Source organism: Molothrus ater, chromosome 1 (assembly GCF_012460135.2).
Source record: "Molothrus ater isolate BHLD 08-10-18 breed brown headed cowbird chromosome 1, BPBGC_Mater_1.1, whole genome shotgun sequence".
NCBI classification, from domain to species: Eukaryota; Metazoa; Chordata; class Aves; order Passeriformes; family Icteridae; genus Molothrus; species Molothrus ater.
In genome coordinates this window covers 51,504,912-51,528,740 of record NC_050478.2, presented here as the reverse complement: position 1 = coordinate 51,528,740, position 23,829 = coordinate 51,504,912, and positions in this window count along the sequence as shown.

Genomic DNA, 23,829 nt, shown 5'->3' with positions numbered 1-23,829 from the left:
TTAAAAACCAGGGCATACATGACTTTCAAAGACAATTCAAAAGTGAACAAATTATAATCATACAAGACATACTTAGTTTTCCTTAAAATGGTTATAGTCATAAATAAGGTTTCTTTTACTCATTTGTACAAATCTCTTGATTTTTATATTAAACTGTTATTTGCTGGAGCAAAACTCTTACAATAACCTCACCTTTTTTTTAGACTTTTACCTTTTGAATCTCAAAGCATTTTAATAAAATGTAATTTATATGATTATTCCAAATGTAAACATAAAATAAACTGAATAGTGTCAGAATTTAAGTTTATATTAAAATGGGGAAAAGTTGAGGGGTTTTTTGCTGTTTTTTGCTTGTTTGTTTCTAATTCCTGCCTGTAAAACTGACCCTGTGAGGTTTAAGTGCCCATATCTGCCTGAAGATACAGCTCTGATACTGTTCTCAATCCAGACTACAGAGGGAAAGAATCTCATCTTCTCTTTCTTTCATTTAAATGACCAAAACTAAGTACTGGCCAGGCTGACAGTTTGTCAGGTATGAATTAGCTCAGAACTGAAAATGCAAGTGGAAATTTTTAAATTTGCCTTCTACATGTCTGAAAATCTATGATACGTTTGAATGCCTATAAAGATTCCAATTTTAAAAAATACCATTCACCTGCTTCATTTCTGTAGAGTTAATGATGGCTAGTATTCTGAAAAGAGGGAACTCCTTATTTTCTAATGTTATAAAACTATGTATGTAAATTAAATAAATATATTCATCTGAATAAATCTGACTTAATGATAGGTGTCCTCTGCTTCATATTTAGGAATGGTAATATTAAAGTTTATTTATTTAGGGAATATATATTGCCTCCTTCTTTCCCTGATTACTATAAATATAATCTCTAATCCTAAATGATTTTTTTATTCTGGCTGGTTGTTTCAAGCTACATGTGTAAGGAAGCCAAAGCACATCCACTGTACTGTTTTATCCTTCACTGCATCAGAAGGGTTTCATCAAACTACTTTTTTGTTCGTGATGGCCAGCACTTGAGGGTCATACCTGTTACCTTGCTGCTGGTATATGTTTGTAACTCAGCTGACCTGGTTCCAATTCCCTGGATGTGGAAGCTTGTATGTCAATGCTCTAAGGAAAAATGTGAGGCCTCTGAGAAATGCTGTGGCAGAAGATTACTGAGGTCTGAGGCTGCTGTCAACTGACTCAGGGCTCCTGGACTTTGAGCACCAGTTTGTATGAATGGGGCATCTGGCTCCTTCTCTACTACATGTAATGTAGGTAGGAGTGCAATGGAGAACTAATTCAGTGACAATAACTATCTAATAAAAGTGCAAGGGGGAAGTTGGTATATACTGCCATAGACACAGAGTTACACACACAAAAAGATTGTGTGGAAATATAAAATCAGCAAGAAATGATTGCTCAGCAGGAACACAAAGCTATTTTGCTGTCTAACACAGGAATCTGTGTCCGATTACTGGATCGGCAGGGAGTTCAGGCAGCCAACATAATTTAGAGTAACACACACTGTAATGAGGCCCAAAGAAACAGACCTGTCAAAGCAAAAAAAGAATCAAAATAAGAGGGCAAGTCACCTTAGGAGAAAATAATACATACACAGATAGAGTGTTTTGCAAACACAGTACAAATACATGAAAGGTGTAGAGTAGCACAAATTTTGTAGGCATTACAACTACGAGGCAGAGGATCCAAAGATCTACTGCTCTCACGTGATACTTTCATGCTTCATCCTGAATAAATGAACTGCAACATGTAAGTATTTTGGCAAATTGAATCTTACTAGGTGAAAAAAACTTGGAACAAGACATGTGACTGGAAGAGACCCTTTCTGTCATCTCTAGAAAATGATAGGGGTTGAGACTAATCTTCATATTCTTAGCTTTCTAGAGTCTCCTGAGAATTCTACAGTATGCTTTTTCTGTGTTTACACCAAAGCAAAATTTGGCTATTAATCACATTACCAGTAAAAGTCTTCATTTTTTCTAGTCACCACTTAGATTTTCATACTGTTGACAAAAGTCTTCTTTGTCTTGAAACATCTTGTTAAAACATTCTCTTTCTTGGATGATTTTGACAGCTCAGTTTTCCTCTTTTCTCTTATGTTGCATTGTCTCCTGTTGTTCTTTCTGCTTGCTTCTTTTGGTACGTGCTAAATTCCTTTTGCTCATATATCTCATTATAAATTGCTATTTCTAATAAATCTATTCCTCCCTGGATTGTCTATCTTTCTAGTAGAGTTACAAGAAAATAGGAGTTAGTTCCCTGAGCATGAAAAACTTTTAAATTTATTTGCATTTTATGATTTAATGAATTAATTTTTTAGTCAAATTACATATGAAAAACCTCAACATCAGAAACCGATAAAGGAAATAAGAAGCAGCTTTCAACCATCTAACATGAGGTGAATGTAAAATGCTGTTTCAGTGGAATCTTAAAAAGACTTTCTCCTTTAATCAGATGTATGCTGTCACAAGATGGGTAAAAAATACAATAATTGAGATAAATACTTAAAACAGTTAAAACGTGCAAATACAATCATATGTTTCCATAAGCTTCATTTCCGTATGAAATCAAGGTCAATCTAATAGTAAAAGAGTTTAAAATCTTTTAAACACATTAGACATAATTTAAGTTCAAAATCCATTATATCTGCTTTTTCTATTAAAGATTTGTTATTTTCTCTAAAGAGAAGTCTTCAAATATCATTCACGTCATTACCACACCTATGTAGGCATATTCAGTCTAACACATATTCACTTCATCTGTTAGCTGCTTCCTTGAACTCAACTGATACCCCAATATCAGAAAAGATAAGGAAGAAAGAGACAATTAGAGTGAAATTCTGCAACACTGCATACACTCCTGCCCACTAAAAATGCAATCTATAGCCTTTATACTTTCTAAGGACCAATATGACATAAAGGTTTCCTGAGAAGTTTTAAATTATTCAAAAAGTACCTCCTAAATATTTAAGGACATTACAAAATAAAAGCAGCTATCCACCTGAGCCCAATAAAATGGCACAAGCTTTATTACAGAGGCCAAGAGTGTCACTGGGAAAAGGCAACTTGTTGGGAATTGAATCATGAGGAGACAGATGAAAAGTTAATTTCAAGGAGATGCCCACTTATTAGGCAGTCCAATAATTTTCAATTTACTTAAAATTGGAGACCTGTTCCCACTGCATATTCTATTAGTTTCTGGGACAATGCAGCATCCTCAAAGGAAACCACACAGAAATACCCCCAGAAATACAATGTCATGCCAAGTAAGCATGTTTTGTCAACACAGTGTTCAAATAGAATGTTGAGGCTATACTGTGCCTATATTGGTGCATATTTTGACACTTTTCAAGTGAAATAGGCAGTCATTACTAGATTATTGCATTAAAGCTACCTCTTCTTCTGTGCTGATAGGGTTGTCCTATTTTAGCATGCAGTCAAAAAATTCCATCCTGCATCACAACACATCTTTACTTATCTAGGAATTAGAAGAAATCATGTATTGGGCCTGAATGACAAACTTTTACTGTTTCAGTATGATGCAAAAGATGATTACATTGAGATAAAATTTAAAATATACAAACCAGCAATTTCGGTAGATTGTAACAGATTTAGGGTTCTTAGGAGTTCCAAACAGTACATTTTCTGTCTGTCTTCATAAAAATCAAGCAATACAATTGTTAACTATCTGAGTACTATCAGACACACAGTCATGTACCACACCACCCAGGTTAACTTTAAGCACAAAGCACACAAGTGCAATGTCCCCAGGAGATAAGTGCTGGCTACATAACTGGGGAAAATTCCCAAGCATTGTCAAGTGAGGCCCTTGAAAGGTCATTTTCCCCAGGGGCTACTTTTTCAGCAGTTCCTTTGTATTCATAAAGGTGATGGTGATGACTCACTGCTACATCCATCCGAGAGAGTGGAAATGCTCCAACAAAACACAGAAGTGAAGAAATGGAAGGTAATGTATATTAAGCACATCTTCATAATTATTTGTGAGCCTGCTAGTTTTGTAGTAGAATTAAAATACTAATGAAGTTGCTTACAGGTAGGATTGACTGATCCTGCATTAACATTAGATAAATGAAGTATATAAACATAAACACATGCATACACACTAATCAGTCATGATGGAAGCAATCATGGAGAAAGTAGCATTATATTATTTTGTCTGTGAACTGCTAGTGTTAGTTCTTCATTAATCAACTGGTTTGCCTTAAGAAACATTTTTCTGACTGAAATGCATTTAAATAATAACTTGTGTTAAAGTTTACCAGTTACTTTATATTTACATACATACATATTCTATACACCACACTGTATATGTATGTTCTTGGCAGAATATAGTATGATTAGACAATTTCTAGATTGCAAATTCTTCTACATTCTATCTTGTATCTTTAGAAATTATTAATAGTATTTGTATTACTCAGAAAAATGGTCACAAGGTTTTTTAAAAAAAGCTAAAAATCCAATTTTTTCAAGGTATTTCCATAAATCTGTTAGCTTATTTGTTCATTCCTGTGTCTTTCCATTCTGAGTTCCAAGCAGCAGTCACATGGCAGAAGTGTTTTTGTCAGCTTTGGTCTAAATGTCATATTTAAAGAGAGACCTCCCTCCACCCTCAATTAGAATTTCTGACTATTTATCTCAGAGCTTCTTTCTCCAGCTTTAGCATATAACCCATTTCAAGTTCCTTAGCCATAATGGTTTCTCTTCTTTTCTGGTCATTGCTTCCATAAGGATTTCTTCTTTACAAGACTTCCCATAAAAAAATAACAAAATCTCTGATTGTTATTTTCCATTTTGCTGTCCTTTTAGGTGTTTGAAAATTTTTTATATCCCCATGACTATTATCAAGTCCATCTTTTAATGAAAGAGTATTGTTAGGAGTGTACAGAGTTCCCATAAATTCTAACGTCAGATAAAAGATCTTTCGTCTTGGAAACAAGGAACAATATCTGGAAAGAAGTTACAAAGGCTTTACCAAGCACTTAATAAAAAAGGTTGTCAGTACAAAAGTAAATATTGTAAATTTTGGTAGCACAGTATGTACCTTTACTGAATATTTGTCATGCATAAAGAGGTAAGTAAATAAACCTGATATTAATGGGGCTGCAGATCAAGTGCTAAAAGGTATTTCTTACTTGTTGACATTTCTCTAAAAAATGGGTTAGTGAAATTAAAATGTGCAAAGCAGAAAGCATCAATATAGTTGACTTATTAAAAAAAAGGAGGTGCTCACATCAATACATAAAACAGATATTTACCATTATAAAGACAGATACAGATGAACTGTGTGCTTTAGAGACATTTGAAAAATAAACATGTCCTCAAAATCTTTGCTTCATAGAATCTGAGGCTGAAAGGGATCTCTGAAGAATCAGTACTGCAATTCCCTCCTCAAATCAGGGTCACCTACAGCAGATTGCCCAAGATCATATTTAATGAGGTCCTGTCTGCCTCCAAGGACAGAGACACCACCCCCTCCGGGCAACCTGTTCCAAAGCTCAACCACACCCCAACTAAGATTCTCCTTGTGTTTAAATGCAAATTCCTGTATTTCATTTCATGCCCATTGCCTCTTGTCCTGTGACTGGGCAAAACAGAGATGATGTTGGTTTCCTCTTTGCTCCTTCCCACAGGGTATTCATACACATTGGTAAGACCTTCAAGGCAAAACAGTCTCATCTGTCTTGTCTCTTTGTAGGACAGATGCCTCAAGTCCTTTAACATCTTTGCAACCCTTTACTAGCCTCACTTACATATATTCATATATTTCTTACACTTGGAAGCTCTTTTGCACCAGAAGATGATATCTCTCATGAATCCAACAAAAAAAGGCACTGACACTCTTTAACACAACTTTTCAAAAATATTTATGTAGAGCTAACTATAACTATAATGAGAGAAAAGTAGAGATAATCCTATGTACCTTCAGACACTGGAACCACAAGTGGTATAGCATCAAACAGGCCCCTGATCCATACACTGCACACTGTGCAGACCCCTTTCCATGGAAGAGGTTCTGCCCCCTTGGTCACTCAGGCCACTGTGGATTTTTTTACTCCAAGAAAATAGCTCTGTTGATCATTCTCAGTGTCAGAAAGGATGCTCATGTGGCAATTTCTTGCCACTCTCCTAGACACAAGTACACACAGGTTCTATAGCTGCTGGTACCAGGCAGGAGCTGCCTGGAAGATCATCTCTTTCAATTAGCTGGATGAGTTTCTCCTGCATCCATGGGGTTTGTGCAGCACAGCACTGCACTGGAGGCAATCCTATTCAACACAGTCACTGATGACCTGGATGGTGGGAAAAAGTGCACAGGTCTGAAGACCACTCTGGTCGTGCAGCCCAGCACAGGCTTGAGAATACTCAAATTGACTATAATGTATTTCACTAACTCCTTGATATGCAATGGTCAGCTTACTGCAGTCAGCTATCAAAATTCATTACAGTCGTCTAGAACTGGGCACAGCACTCCTTATGTGGCCCCTCCAGTAATGAGTACAACAGAGGGATCACCTCCTTCAAACTGCTGGCATTTTTCCTACTGATACAGCTCCGGGTGTTTTTGGTCTTTGTCACGTGGATGTATTTCTGGCTCATGTTCAGTTTTTTTCAGTATGATAACCTGCTGGTTCATCTCTACCAAGCTACTGTCCAACTGGTCAGATCCCAGCACGTGCTGGTGAATTGGGTTATTCCTCCTCCCCAGATACAGCATTCTGCATTTCTTTGTTAAACTTGAGGTGATTCCTGTCAGCTCAATGCTCCAGCCTGTAGAGATCTTTCTGAAAGGCAGCACAACCCACTGGTATGTCAGCCACTCCTCACAGTTTTATATCCTCAGCACACTTCCTGGGTGTGCATTTCGTCCCACCACAATGTCAATACTGATTATCCTACTCACTACTGGGTACTACAGGGAACCTCAGCTTTACTTTATGCTACTGATTCTTTCAGAATGGCATAAAATAATTTCTTAGTCAACCTAAGTTGTTAACATAACCAGTACTTCTGTTTGTCTATGTGAATGCTGTGGTATACAGTGTCAAATGCATTACCAAAGTCAAGGTAAAGGAATCCCCTGCTCACGCCTGCTCCACAAAGCCAGACAGCTCATTCTAGAAGGCTATCAGGTTGATCAGGCAGGATTTCTCTCTGTAAAACCAAGTTGACTACTCTCGATCACTTACTTCATGTAAGACCTTAAATAGAAATTGTGTACAATGATTGAAAAGTCAAACTCATCCAGCCGCTACTGACCTTGCGGACACTTTTCTATTTGTTTTCTCACTGGATTGGAGAAATGTCTGGGTTCAGTTTGTGTTACTACTAAAAGAGTAATAGTAATAAAATTTGAATTGGATCAGGTTTTCCTTTTTGACCATTAACCTGTCTTCAGTTTTCTCCCTCTTTAAAACAGGCAATATAACTTTCAATTAGCACTAGGAGATTTATCTGTGTAACTGCTCTAGACACTGTGGAATAAAGTCCAGTCTGCAAAGAGACATGCAGTTCATTTCAATAGCCCTGATCAGTCACCCACTTATGGACTTTGACAAATAGGTCAATATGTTGCAATAATATTAGATCTGAGAATAACCTCTGGGATTTGGGTTTAGCAGAGTTGCTGCTTGGTGTTATAAGAGCAAACATTTTTAATAGTTTTCCCTTGATGTCAGTCTGAACTGAGTACAGCATTCTTTCAAATTTCAATATAGCTCATGATTATGGTGTGATAAACAAGACTCATTAAGGCTCTTTGACATGATAAAATCATGGCAAAGTTAATATGGAAAAAAAAGGTTTCTAACTTCGGGATACAAGAGGCCAGTGTCCCTTTCTCTCATGCATTATATGGGACATGATGACTCTTGCTGGCCACCTTTTCTTCTGAGTTTGCTCAGGCTTCAAACCACTACAGAGGACCTATAAGATCCTCAGTCAGAACAAATTAAACCTTACCTCCTGTAAGCAAAGCATGTGAAGTCTTAATGGGTTATTGCACTTTTGAAAATTCTAATTACAATTCATTCTTTAGACTTTACTCTTTCTATGTTCTCCAAGAGAAATAAATATGTCCTGTGACTACTGATCTTAATTCTTCATTGAAATTATCCAATCTACATCTATTCTCACTGCAGCTTCAGAGGTGAAGCTCAGCAAACACCTCAAACAGATGAACAGCATGGTGTCCAAATGAACAAACTCTGTCGGTGTTCCAAAATCCAGTGTTTTACATGGTTTCAGAATGAAAACTTATTATCCCAGAGTCACTTAAAAATTTTGTGTTAGATTTTGAATTTATAATAAACCTTGTTACCAGCTTAGTTTAGTCAAACTATGGATTTTATAATGAAGTGTCACAAAATTCTGCAAGTGATGATTCATCTTCTGATTTATTCTCTGTATCTTTTTGCAACAGTTAAATTTTTTTCTGATTAAATACACTGTGTGAACTGAAAAGGCTAATATGACATTTCAAAAGTTAGCAATCAATATTTTAATCATTAAATTAACTGGGGTTTTAAATAAAAGTGACAGAGAGTGGACATGTGAGCAGAGTTATCTCCTTCATTGATTTTTATTTCCTGGCACTCTAATAAAATACTCACTGGTGTTTACTAGATTTATCAGAATTGCCTTCTGAAAAAAAAAACAAATGAAAAATTGTTGTTATAGTTATTGGTTTCTAGGAATGTAGCTTGAAACCTTTGTTGGTTGTACTAGGATAAAGCTGGACTGAAACTCAAAAGTGAATTAAAACTAAATTAATTCAGATTTCACTGAGTACTTTCTAATTTAATTTAAAATTTGAAAATGTATTGATATAATCACATTGCTAATTTAATTTGAAACAGTCACGTTAAAGTCTCTTTCATGGTGATCTAGAAATTACACATCTCCATTCAGCAAAGTCATATTTTACATTCAAACTTGTTATAAATGATCAAATCTGTAGCCAAATTTATAAAAATTTAACAGAGATTTATTAGATTGAATAACAAAAAAATAGAGAATTTCGAAATCCCACCACAGCCAAGAGAGTGTCAACCGCTGGGTGACCTTGGGTTCCTGCTGACAGTGACAGCATTCCCCCTAAGGTTCACTCCGAGCGCTCTTCCCAGCCAGCTTATATACAGTTTATTCTGCCTGAGGCAGAGATGACCACATATTTCTTTGTGTCTCCTTGCATGTAAAGTTGAATCCATACATGTGCAGGAACAGACAAAGACGGTATCCAAGACCCAGACAAGTGTCTGAGAACCCAGGCAGAAGATGTATTCACATGGAGTAGGTGATGCCAGCTCCTTGAGTACCATAGATTTAATCAGTCCAGGTGCATGGTCTTGTGAGCTTCTCGAGACATTCCATTAATCATCTCCAGGAAGGTCCAGATGATATCTTCCAAATGCTGGTGCCAGAGGAAACCCCCTCTGATAGCTCCAGTCTGTCCTATTCAGATCTGGTATTGTCTCCTCATTGTCCAGGTATCTGTTACAATGTGCATAACTCTGTTCCCGGTCAGAGTGACTGCAAACGTAGCTCATGGCCCAGGGCTTCCCCACTCATACAGGTAACAGGTTTGATATTATCTTAACGCTGTCAGGGAATTGGTTATAATGTGAATAGAATGTTGTTCCCGGCCAGAGTGGTTACAAACATAGGTTTATTTTCTCCTAATATTTTAGACATACATATACCTATTTCTACAGCATGGAATATCTCTATCATATATAACAAAACTCAAAGTACCTTGCTTTTATTTTCAAATACAATGAAGACATCCATGCCTACCATGACTTGGGATTAAAAATATGTGTAATCTATTTGACATCTGTAACAAATGCTGAAAGGATTTTTTTTCCTATTGACATGGTAAGACAGCAGGTTTTCCCTGCTGATACAGCAACATGGTATTTTCACAAATATTTGGGCAGGTTTTGATGCCTTATAGGTACTGAAAGGAATATCAGTATCAGATATCACTTAAAATTTTTGATAGAGATTATGCAGTTCCTTTTTGCTTTCACCTTCACCCTGTGCTTTTTGTAGGATACTATTTTACATAACTTTACATACACATACTTTTACACAAGTATGAATGGCAAGGCATGCAAGGGACTTCCTCTCCTATTTTTCAAAACTGGAGTCTCAATATGTGGATACCTCTCTTATCATTAATCGTCTGATATTTTTCCCCCCTATTCAGAATAATAAGACTGTAAGATAAGTATTTTAAGCTGTTTTAGCGAGGTTTTCACTTAGTATAGTGGATGAAGAGGATCCAGATGCACTGGGAATCTGCTGGAGATTAGGAAGTTCTGCTGAACCAAAAAGCTCAGTGACACGTGCTGTTTGGGAGGTGTCTGCCTAAGAAGTACAACAGGGAAGTACTTGTAAATTGTGACGTAGCCTTGAATAAGCTGCTCCTTGTTTAAAGTGTTTGGTTACAAACATATTTTGCGGCCAAAGAGCTATGTGAGTGTTTTACTTTGCAATATTCTGGTTCCCTTGTTGGGATAAACTACTCAGCTGAACCACCTTATTGCCTCATAAAACAGAGCAGCAATGCTATTATCGCTTAACTGCACCTGAATTCAGGCAGAACTACTTTGTTCAAAGAGCAGTAAACACTTGGAGTAAGTTGTCAAGTAAGGTCATTGGAGCAAATAACATAAATGAGTGCTAGAGATACAGGACATTTTCATGAAGGAGCTTGAAGGATACAGTGACAAGAGGGGATTCAAGTAGGATGAACTGGGCTCAGGAAGGACTTATTTCAATGTTATTATTAAAAATTATCCTTTTGCAGAGAGATAGTAGAGGCTTTGTACAGCACTTATCCCTTATGTGCCTTAAGAGCCTTAAGTAGGATCTAAGAGGTGCAAAGCAACAAATTTTAGCCTGCCTGAAGAGGGCTTTGATCAATCCAATAACCATGAGAAGTGCTGTATTCATGTCTGTGAACCTTTAGAAAAGGTAACTCTTTGAAATGTTTTCTTAAAACAGTCTGGTTTTTCACTCTTTCTTTTCACAGATTCCCAACTAAAGCTAAAAAAATCACAGAGTAGCTTCCCTGCAGCCACAGTCAACATTCAGGGCTATTTTTGTTACTCAGTGACTACATGTGTTTTTCAGACTTTTATCATATACTCTCAGAAATTAGGCTCACAACTAGCTAAGCACTAGACAGCCACTGTTTTACAAGGTATTACCTGCTCAGACAAAGGCAAAACCAAAGAAATCCTGAACCCTATGCTGTCAGTCAGCAGGAACCCCACGGCCTTTTTGTGATAATGGCAAAAATCTGATTTACTAGGCTGCAACACCATTCCATAGAACAAGCATTAAATTTAATGCTGAATGCATACTAAATCTTCCAGCTTCTTACCTGAGCAACTCTCACTGTTCCATTCCTTAAACTCAGCACAGACTACCCTCCACACACCACAGCTTCTTTTTGCCGTTCTTCCTACCCTCAAGCACCTATTCCTTTCAGTCTAAGCTCTGGGCTCATTCAAGATCTCTTAACAGTTCATTCTTACTGACTGATTACCACCTGACAAACCTTTTCAGTACCTGTAATAATGAAGGAGCAGGATGTTATCAGCTTCAGTGTTGTTCTGCACTGGTGGCAGGGAGGGTTGGGGTGGTGGGAGAAAGAGAGAAAAAGACATTTAAGCATTCTTTCTGAATCTCAGTAAGAATGGCCCCAAAAGAAATGGTATAATGGAATATCTGGTTTAGTAAGATGGAATAAAGAGTAATATAGATAACAGGTCAACCTTACATTTTTCAGAGGCTGAGAATTCTTCTTTCTAATATCACATCAGAATGACCCCATTTGGATTTTTCCCACCATACAGTGCACTGGCTTACACAGAGCTCTTCCTCTGCATTTCATTTTCTGTGAAAATAAGAGCCATATGCTTTTCCTGGCAGGTTGGAGTGCTCTGCCTATCCTAACCTCAGTGCAGTGCAGGCTGGAATGGGGCACTCCACCAAAGCCCCTTGCAGCAGTCACTGGTGCTGACATATGGGCTGCTCTGCCCCGGAGAATAGTGCCAGAAGAGCAGGCATGGTCTGCTCAAGGTAACTCACTTCTCACGCACAGTGTCTTCTGGAAGGCACCCAACACAATCACACCTTGGATGGAAGGGTGTGAATTACTTCATCTACTGTCTAACTGGTATTCACAACCTGATGTGACCTCTTAAAGGAGATGTATCCTTTCCCTCCTGAAAATAGTCTGTCCAGTTTTCCAATCAACTCAGTGAACTACTCTCTTGGTTTATCACTTCACAGCTACTTCTAGAGTTTTATCATGAACACAAGAGAAGTATTCTCTTCTTTTTAAGTCCCAGAAGCAAATGAAACATACTTCAGCTTCACATTGATACAATGGTGTGCAAAGCTAGAATGACATACTCCTCTAAAAAAAAAAAAGGAGCAACAAAAACTTAAATGCGTTTTCATAGACTTTTCTAGCTAATATAAGGGTGATAAAAATAATTTTAGGCCAAATAATGGCTTCTTTCCTTTTGAATATATGGAAAAGTTATCCAGTATCAAACTGCAGCTGCTTATACAGGTGAATGAGCAAAGCTTGTTTCCACTGATAGTATTAACATTAGAAGGAAATAAATGAGTAAAAAGCTGAAGTCCCAGGGTTTACTGTTCTTACTTACTGAGTTTAAAATTATATTACCCCCCACAAAAAGCCCTGATCAGTAAATTTAAGGTTCCATAAGAGTAAGAATCATCCTGTACTTAGAAATTCATGCTGGGAAATGATGAATTCCATTCCAAATATTGGTGTGATGTCTTAAGCTCAAATTCAGAAATCCCAAATTAAATCTTTGATCTTAGGGAAGGGAAAAGGCTATGCATCTCTAAAGAACCAGTCAAAGGGAATAAAATAAAATACCAGTCAAGGAAGAATTACTTAGCTAATAAGCAGCTAAACTCAGGAAATTGTCTAGAATGTGAACTTCTTGCAGATTACCCCAAGCCTTTATGCTGTCATATTGTCCTTACTGTCTGTAAGTTGAGGCTAATAGCAGTTTTCTCTTGAGATTCATGCAGTGTTCCAAGTCTATTGTGGTAGCAAAGTATAATACTTTCTAAAGATGTTTTTTATTTAATTGCCATCAATATATTTTCCAGAAGTAATGACTTGTTTTCTGAAAATTTTCAATTGTCCTAGGTAAGTGTCTAAGAAAATAAGTCTCTGTATCTACCTGAAACGACTCTGTGTTTGTTTAATCTGAAGAGAAGGCCACACCTTTGCTGCTGTTTTGCAACAGAAACAGTAAGGTAGTATTCTTCTTTGTCAGTATTCTGATCCTCTCAAAACCTCACTTTTACTTAGTTCCTTTTTTTAAAGTTTAGGAGAAGGAAAAAACTAAATTGCCTTTTGTGGGAGCTGTTTTACAGGTATCTAACAGATCCCAACAGCATTTAAAATATTAGTTAAGAAGCAAACCAAACACTAAGCTGAACTAAACTGAAATTATTTCTTGCTGTAGTATAAAAAACTGAAGGCAATTTAAGCAGGCAAGAAGAATTGTAAGAATTGTAAGTGCTTTCATCCTGTTGAAGGACAGAACTAGGAAATTAAGGTATTTAATCAGACTCCTATTGTTTGTTTTTCTGATCTGATTTTCCTGCAAAAACTCTTTTTGCAGGAATCACAAGTTAAAATGATAGACTATCATTATATCTAGTCCTGAAAACTGCTTTTGTGACAAATCAGTGATAAGGCCCATAGTATCCTTTATTTAATTGTAATTAATGATGGTCTGTGACTATATCCATGGTATAGATGGATAAAATTTACTCCATTGAATTGAAATAACCTAATTTCCATTCGGGTATGTAGTAACCCAGCAAATTCCTTCTGTTTTCATTATGCTGAGAATTTCTAAGTTTCTCACCATAAAGGAGAGAATCATAATACAGAGTTCCCTGAAAAATCCCAGAAAGGTCTTTACAGTAAATGTAAAAAATCATGGCTACCTCTGCTAAATGCTATTTTATAAGTGTATTTTAAGAAGCATGAGGAGAATATCTAAGAATAATGTCTACATTTCAAATATTCAGACAATTACAAAGAACAGGTCAAGTTCCACTTTGATTAGTTATTTTGAATTTTTTAAATGCATTGCTCAGAGTGGGGCCAGTTTTCAATAATTTTCAGTCCTGAAATATGCTCTTTTCAAGATGCCTCAAATTGCACATGCAGAATTCAGCTCTTCCTGAGAAGCATTTACAAGGCCTTGAATTGGCATACAGGTGCATTTCTCTCCTGGAGAATGTTTTATGCCACAGTCATCACTTCATATTGGACTTTTTTTCTCGTTCTTTTACAATATTTAGGACTGGTCACTATTCATGAGTGCTTTCTGGCATCAGATCTATAAGACAATCTAATATGGTCTGGAAAAAAACATGTTCTTACTATAGAACATGGTGTGATTAATTATACACTACCTTAAGAATGGCTGGGAAATTTAAAAAGGATATGTGAAGAAAGTGAAACATCAAATACTACCACTGAATTCACTTCCTTTACAGTTTTATATATCACTGTTTTTCCTTTGCCCAAACCTGATTAATAGTGAAATATAATGGAAAATGAGAAACAGAACTTCATCACAACATGAAAATACCCTTAGAAAATTGTGAAACCAAATCAGAGGCTCAGAAACAAATGTTAAAAAATAAGGCTTTTCCTAGACAGTACTTCTTTTCTTTCTGCTGGCAGCTTTCCATCCCTTTCCTCTGACCTTCTGACCAGCTCTTCATTATATTGTTATTATGATTATTATGATTATTATGATTATTATGATGATTATTATTATTATTATTATTATTACATTTAATTTATATTAAATAATATATATTAGTATTTATATTATATATAACAAAATATCAATATCCTTATATTATTTAAAATAAATGAACTGTTATCATCATATATATCAATATATATATTAAATAATATAATATGATTTAATTTATAGTAACAATTCTTCATAACAATCAAGAGCACTACTGTTGTTTTATACTGAGGCACTAAAGAAAATGGATCTGTTTACTTTATCTAAAAGAAGATTAAAAGGTGACCACCACCTACAGGCAGTCACACAAGGAAGCCAGTTTTCATAGTCATTATTTCTTTACTCTGACAAAACAAAAGGTCATAATGAAATCCAGTAGTTGGGAGTTCACACCAGCTATATTCACTAGGGAAACATAGATGTGCCCAACAAGTCTGTAAAGATAAGAGCAGTAATTCACATAAATATTTTACTCAGGAAAGCAGAAGATTCACTTGGAGGTTTTTCATCACAACTGGTCATCTGCATTAAAAATGCCTGTCATATGGAAGTGATGGGCTTGGGGTAGAAATTATTTGATAATATTTTTTGTTTCATACTGTATGTAAGATCTGGAACTGCTTGTTGCTACAGTGTGCTATTTCCTTCACTGCAGGTCTCAGTCCCAGACATGGAGCCAGGCTCAGTCAAGAGTCCAGATTGCCAGGTAAGTTTGTGGCAATAAGGCAGGTCTAAGGTCAAGCCAGGGAGTTACAATTGGTAGGTTGGAGCAGAGTCAGGTCCAGCATTTAGAGCCAGTGTGAGACACAGTTCAGTGATCAACAGGCAGGGCCATAGTGATGGCACAGGTTCAAGGTGAGCCAGGAAGCCATTCTGCAGATCAGGGTCAGGACCAACACGGGGGTTGAGCTGAGCACAGGAACTCCTATGGCATAGTTTAGACTGACACTGAAGGCCCAGAGTTAAGTTGGAGTTCCTGGTCGCTGTCTGTGCTAAGTTGGGCTGGTCAAGATGTTTTAGTACATTTAAGACCCCAGCAACTGTGCTTCATATCTATGCCCTCAGATTTCTGGTGAAAATGTTTACATGCTGATGCTGACAAGCAGCAGAACTTCTGGAGGCACTCCTAGGATCTTGAGTGTGACTTTACAGGCTTGAGATAAAACAGTTGCCACTGAAGAACCTAAATTAATGTACTTGCTTGCTTGCTATCTAAGATGGCAGTCATGGGGATAGGCTGATGTTATTCAACCTGAATTAGATATTCTTATTTTGAAAGACAATCACATTATCTTAAGGCAAACAAGAGACAAGCCCCTGAACAGACTGTCCTCTCCCTTCTCTGTGAGCAAGATAATTGTTAATAAGATAGGCAAATCAGATACTATAAGTAAAGGCCATGGGATGAAGTAATAGCCTTGCCAAAGATGCATTTCATGTCTGCCCTATCTATCAATGTCTAGAGATTTCAATTTCACAGGTGAAACTTACAAACTGATAAGGACATCACTGCTTATATTTCTCAGTTGCTCTGCATCACTGAGCATTCTAACTGGTGATGTTCTCAATGACAAGTTGTATAATTGTCTTGGTTTTGGTTTTCAGCACCATCTTTTTCTTGAGCCAAATTTATCATTTGAAATTGTATAGAAAGAGGCCACTGAATCAGAATCACTACACTCTAAGAAAAGTTTTATTACAGCAATAATCTAAATGTTGGTTTTCATCATTAGGATGATGATTGTTGTCAATACAATCAGGAGCTCAACCTTTAAAAACATTATCAGGAAAGATCAGATGTCCAGCTTTCTAGTCAGACCAAATCACAGTCTATATTAAGATTCCAAAATGATAAGTGCTCTTTCTGCAAAAAGGAAAACTTCACTGCTGGTCATCAAACATTGACAGTTTGAAGCATAATATTTCAAAGATTCTCATTTGTGGGCATCAGTGCTTCCTCTGACAATAAGTAAAGAAGTTTTATCACATCCAAGGAGTCTTGGGGATCTCTGAAATGCTCATTACTATGGTAATAAGTGCACATCAAAATGAAATGGAAGTTAACTGAGATCGCCTCTGACAAGACACATTCTGTTGTCTCTTTTTTAAAAATTGTCTGTGGTTTGGACATGAACACTGTCATAAATGTGAGGTGAGTATTTTCTGTGGATTTTTGGCAGAAAGATTTCTTCATTGGTGTATCAGTCATCAGAAAGATATATTAAAATAGGCTAATCAAATATAAATCTCTATTTCTTAAGATAATAAAACAAAATTGGATGAGATCCTGGGGAATATGATGTAAACCCTGGAGACCACTGCACTTTGAGTGGAGTAGGGCCTGGCTTGCTCTCATTCCCAGTTTAAGTTAACTCATTTGTTCTGATGGGAAACCACTTTCTTGACATCTGTCATAAGCAGAGAGTCACTAAGAAACTTTGTTACTGGATTTTTTTCTAATGTTTCCTGAAAAAATGAGCTTGTAAAAGGTGATCAGTGTTATTTCTGGATCCAACAGCCAATCCATTTCTCATGAAAGGCAGAGCTGCACCTTCTGTACACTATACAAATGGAGAACTACACTGAGGTTGTGTGTAGAATAATGAGCTCTTGAATTAGTCACATTTATAGAAAAATCTGTTATGGTTGTACCAACACACAAACCAAAAGGAGCCCTAAAAATCTGGTAAAACCATGGCATGCTAATATGGAATGCTCATGGTACACATCTGGTGTTGGTTTTTAACAGCTTGAGGATTTTGCAGGAAGTATTCTTGAAATGTTTTCTCTCAAAGTATCAGCTAATTGTCAGTGAAGATGCTACAGGTGTGCAGAGGTAAGACACTTTGAGGAAAGATCCAAGTTGAGATATCCTCACATGCTGAAGAGTTGTAGCTGTGATACCAATGTTTGTTCATGACCCGACTTGAAAATTTTTGGAGAGGTCAATATGAACTCAGAAGAAATACACACAGAGGGAATTATCAGTCTTTTGTGTGGTATCCACCCGAGATGCTTGTGGTTTCATGAAAGATATTGCAGAAAGAATGTCATATTAGTCTTCTGTCTGTGTCTTTCTCTTTTTCCACCTCTATCTAGAACTCCCCTGCATATCACCATTATTACTGTTAGTTTCTGGGAAGATGTATTCACCAGACACTTGCCACATATTTAGCCCCACAAACATAGCAATCATTATGCCTAATATTGTTCTCTATAGTATGGATGTTCCTGGACCATTGTAAGCACAGGACTGTCCAGTTTGGTGTTTCTGAAACAAATCTATTTTGCAAAAATTCACTATCTTGGCCAACATGCTATTTTTTTCCCCCTGAGACCATCTGCTATGGTTCAAGAGGAAATCATGGACCAAATTATTGTTCTGGGAGCCAAGTTCCTTGCCACTTTTTTTCCCCAAAGATCCTACAATTCTTTTCTCATTACTTGGCACATTCACAGTGAGATCAATTTGCTTGTTTCTATTGTCAGGTAGCTGGTGTATGCCTGATCATGTTACAAAAATGCACACCTATGTTCCATGACAGCATTTATTGCACACCCTAGAATGTAATATCAACACCTAATAGCAAATGACACACATTTTAGCATTTAGCCAGTTTTATGGTTGAGTGTTCTAATAGTGGGAAAGTAATCATATTCTAACAGAAGGAGGGTTCTAATTAATTTCTTTAATGAAATCTACAGATACAGAACATTTTGTTTCCTGTATTCCCATCCACAAAATATTTCCAGGAAATGTTCTCTCTTAGATAAATTCTGTGGATTTAGACATTCCTGTGCTCAAGAAACATTTAGAATACTTTCAAAGAATAGAGCACAGTATGACTTATGGTATGGACAGATGCCAAAAGACATTTCTGCAAAGTCCAGCTCAGCCTGATCCAACAGTAACGAGGTGAAAATCTCTTGCAGACTCAAATGGATTTCTTACCAAGACCATAATGTATAGTTAATGTAGTGAAAATCTCTGTGAGATGTGACTGTAAACTTGAAGATAATATTAAGGAGGAAGAGGACAAGTTATTACTGACCTTCCTCTGATCTGGTAAATTAATAAATCAGTGTCAATTTTAGTCAAACAGCTGCTTTTAGTTACAACAGCAAAGACTGCATCTGTGAGCCAGAGCCACCAATGTGGATTTTGAGCAGGTTATTTTTATAACTCTAAAAAAGGGAAAAAAACAAAAAAGCCATCTTCAGGCATTTAGGAGTTCATTTACTGTATTGATATAATTTTTTAAAGGGCAATTAGAACTCTAATGAAGAGTTTGTCAGTTTTATCATTGTCAGTTTTTAGATTCTATTAAAAAGTTATCTTGATCCAATTTACAATGCTTCTTGTGTTAATGTGAATGCAAAGATTTCTGTCATCTTTTGTTACAGAATTTTTCCCCACACTTTCTCTTTGGAGTTCTCACCTAAACCTGGGAGTTCTGACTCCTACCTTTTCTTTTCAGTATTATCTTTTCTATATTACTTCTTTTCTTCTCACTTGTACATCAGTCATCCTTGTGGTTCTGATTTAAGTCTTTCAAAAGACTCTTTTCATAGATGAAATAAACTTATAAGCTTTCTCATGCCAAAAAAAAAAAAAGATTTTTTTTCCCAGAGCAGAGAGAAAAGCAGCAACTGCTGTCAACATACCTGCAACTCCTCATAAGAAAGAATAGACAGAAGTACTCTACAATCTGCTTTTCCTTTGTGAAAATTCCCAGGAAATACTATTGCTAAATACATCATTAATAGATCATTATCCCTGAAGGGGTCCATGGGGTTCTGTTGTGCCTGCTGTCACAGTCCACATATACAGAAACAGAGACATGAGGACTTATTGTAATAATTTAACATAACTTTCTGCGTCTCAATGGCCACAGAGGTTCCTGTCTCAAGCTCCCAAATTTTCAGTTGTGGTACAGTACCTCTGTTATAGAGCTATTCAATAATAACCCAGTGTTCTTTATATCTTAGGATTTCCAATGGATAGTTACCCTCATTATGAAAAAAACCCACCAAAATTGTCATACATTTCTAATCTATGTCAGCTCAGTTTTGGTTATTGCATATTATTTTATGTCTTTCTACTCTAGGAAGAAAGTTTTACAGATTTTCTCATGCAGTAACTGTTTTGCAGTGGCTGTATAATGGTCTGAGTAAGGGAAGATGAAGTCAACCTGCTACATGAAACACTTTTTAAAATACTGATAAGATAAAACCAAAAAAGGTGGAATTGGCAGGCATATTCTGTGTGTGAAACATATGTATAGACTAGAAAGTTTCATCTCAATAGGTTGTTTAAAAGCCTTTAGGCCTTCCTTAGAAATTACTTCTCCAGACTATAAAGCACATTCTTTTTGGTCAATTTTCTCTCCACTTTATTCATGTTTTCCAAGTATGAATACTAAAACTGGTTTCAGAGCTTTGGTGCTGGCCTGGCTAATGGAGGAAAAGATGAAGCCACACTGATAAAAGTTTCATCATTTGATTCTATTTGTGTAGCTCTGAACACTTCTTCCTCTTACAAAATCCAAAACCTCTGTCATTTTTACAAGGCATGAGCATTTTCATGAGTAGTGTTTAACATATTCTGAAGACACAAAATGGGGAGCATGATTTTTTTTCAGTTACAAAGATGGTGCTTTCCCTTCTGACTCTTAATAGCCCTTTTATAAATGTGTGTGTTAACCTGCTGCTTTAGCTTCTGTTTCTGTTTTCAAAGCAGCACCTCTTCAGTGCATGCTTTATCACCACAATAGCTCCTCTGTCATGTTCCAATAATCTTTATAATGCCGTAGATCATTTTCTGCTCTGTTAGTTCATGTCCTTCTGTCTTACTGCTCAGTTTTTAGCCAGAAAATCTTGTCACTGTCTAGCCCAGTCACGTTTGAACTGTTGCACCCTCTTTATCAGCAATTACAAAAAAATAACCAAAAACTAGGCCACCCATCATAGAAGTATCCTCTTCCATGGTCTTCCAAAATTTGGAAGTGTTCAGAACTTAGCATCTCCAAGCTATTGGAAAAGTATTTTGTGTTCAAAAATGCAAAGTAAGAAAACAAAACTAGTTTTTAATTGTTTTTCAGTCAAAGCCCATGGGCTTTGAACTAAGCATAGCCTGTGAGGAAAGAGTCTTTATCAACTTTCAGGAGTAAGGCAGAAAAGGAAGGCTTGTTTAGAGAACTGCCAGACTAAGAAGACCAGGGTTTTCTGGCACTTTCTTGAAGTATGAAAGCAGAGTAAGCAGAGCCTCATCCTGACACACCAACCAATGAGGCAGAATCTTGTCACAATCTGAAGGTTATTTTGTGCACCAAAATCTCCTAACTCCGCCTTCTGGTCCCAGTGATTCACAATTCCATTCCTCTGCAGACCCCAGGAGATAAGACAAGGAGCACAGTAGCTCTGAATGCACAGAACAAAGTGGAGGTTCAATCCAGAAAAGGCCAGGAAAGCAGACAGTAACAACAGTGCATTTTTTATAATTTAAACTACAAGGGTAAGAGTGGAGCACTTATGCTTCTAGGTAATAAATATATTTTTAAATTCTTGGGTAGTATGCCCTTCTCCTATTGTTGTTTTTCCTGCCTGCACTTCTCCAAAATATCTACAGTGATGAGATCTTGTTTGCACTTCTATATAAAGTACTAGCTTTATTAAAATGTGATCTGCATGTTTTCAGCAATATTTTATTGCAAACTTCCAGAGCAACACATATCCCACTATATGAAAAGAATACTTCCCTTGCATAAATAAGCTTCAAGTTTTATTAAAAATCAAGATGCTCCATAGTATAGCATGAATTATTAATTTTATGTTCATAGCCATAGTTGTAAGGTATTTCCTAAAACACAATGCAAAATATAAAGGAAATATCACAACCAAGTTTTAATAAGTTAGAGGCTTAAGATAATAAAATCAGTTCTTTTACAAAAGGTAGCTGAAGGCAGCTTTGATCACATGTTGCTGATGACTCTATAGAAAATCTGTGTAATGGTGATGAAACCTTGGTGAGATTCTCTCCCTTTTTTTTTCCCAGATAGAACTGTCCACTGCACAAAGGACAGTTCAGCAGTCTGGAGTCTTGTCCTAGTCCTAGAACTATAATACTTCCCAGTTCTGCCATTGTACCTTTCTTTAGCATTGTGTCTCATTTTAAAATTCCTTGAAATTAAATTATTTTCCAGGATTCAAATCAAGGTTTAAGAAAGAGCCTTTCTTCTGAGTAGGCATCTATAAACATATTTTAAGAAAATTGAGCAAGATGGCAATTTCCTTTTAATTCAACCAGTGGAGACTCTCCCTATTAACTAAACTGAGATAAAGTGCTGCATCAATGAAGACAAGTCTGTAGCAAATGTCTCCTGAGCATTCTCTCCTTTCAATGCTGCAGCTGCCTGTGGGGCAGGAGCTGCTGATCATGACACTAAGAATATTGGTAGTTCTGCAGTGGTTGATATGCAAAGCCAGAGTCCTTTCTCTTGTGAAGAAGTTAACTACCACCTCACAAATCTCTGCATTTTTGCAGTTATTGTTAAAGTAGCACCAGGGAGTAACTGCAAAACAGCAACAGCCAGGCAAGAAATGACTGATCATGTGATAAATTGAAAGGAATCACTGAATCTGAGATCTAGGTTCTATCTTTGTCTCCTCTAATATCTGAAGTCCAGACACTTTTGATTGCCTTCTATTGCATTTCCCATAGCACTTCAATGGAAATATCCTGTTACACAGAGGGATCATCAGTCACACTGATGAGTTACATTCCCATGAAGCAGACTTTATTGCAGAGCAGATTGTCATGGTGGAGTGCAATTTTTGGAGTGTAGTAGGAGAGAGCTGGCTGTGTCAATGCTACTGTTGACCATCTAATCTTCAAAAGCATAGTGCAGATATGCTGTCCATGTTCAACAGTTTAATCCACACAGAACACTGAAGCTGAAGATAGGTAGGACAATACTTAAAATTTCTCAGCTTGTGAATTCTTTTTCCAATAAGCACCCATGCAAAATGCCTTATGGTATCCAAATATCTGTTGAGACTTCTGAGTTAGGTAGGTGTCACTTTCCTTTCTTCTTAAAGTACAGTAGTCTTAATGTATCTGTAACTGATCAATTGCCATATTTATTTAGAAGAAAATTTATGCATACACATTCAGCATCCCGCCCTTGACTATTTTCTTTCAAATATCCTTTTTATTCCGACCCATTTCAAAGGAAGAGGGGAAAAACTCTTTCCTTGTTTTGTACCTAGATACTCCTATTTATAGATTCCTGATACAAACAGATGCTAAAAATGCTTCTGTGTGACAGCTGGGAAATGAGAAAAGTAGATGAGTTTATTTTTAGGAAAATAAAAACCCTGTATTAAAAAAAAAAAAAAAAAAAGATAGTGGGTCTGCTTTGTGTATTGTGTTTTGAGTCCCTGTCTTCCTGGAAGAATCAAGGAGAGGCAGCACTGATGAGGAAATAGAGCATTAGCCCAGAAGGGCAAGAAAAACCCAGCACAGTCTCAATAACATAATTAAAAATGACTGTGGTGTGACTAAACCAGGGTTCTTGTTCAAATTAAAAATGAATTTACTGGAGGGATGATTTTCTTAAGCAGATGGGATGAGTAAGCTCTTAGCATGGGCCTTAAACATCATTTGTGTTGACATTTTTTTTCTAATTACTCCCCCTGCAGATTTTCAGCAATGAGAAATAGCCAGAAGAAAAGCTCTTGACTAGTTGCACACCATGGTTGCCAGCAGAAATGTGTTACACTTTGAGCAGATCATCTCATGTCACTGTGCTTTAAAGTCAAGAGACAAGAGTGTTTGCACTGAAGCATGAAGCAAGGTGCTGTCAAGGACTGCATTATGACTTTCTGCCTTCTGAGACCAGTTCCAATTGTGCCCCAAGCCCAAAGATTAAAACCATTTTGGACT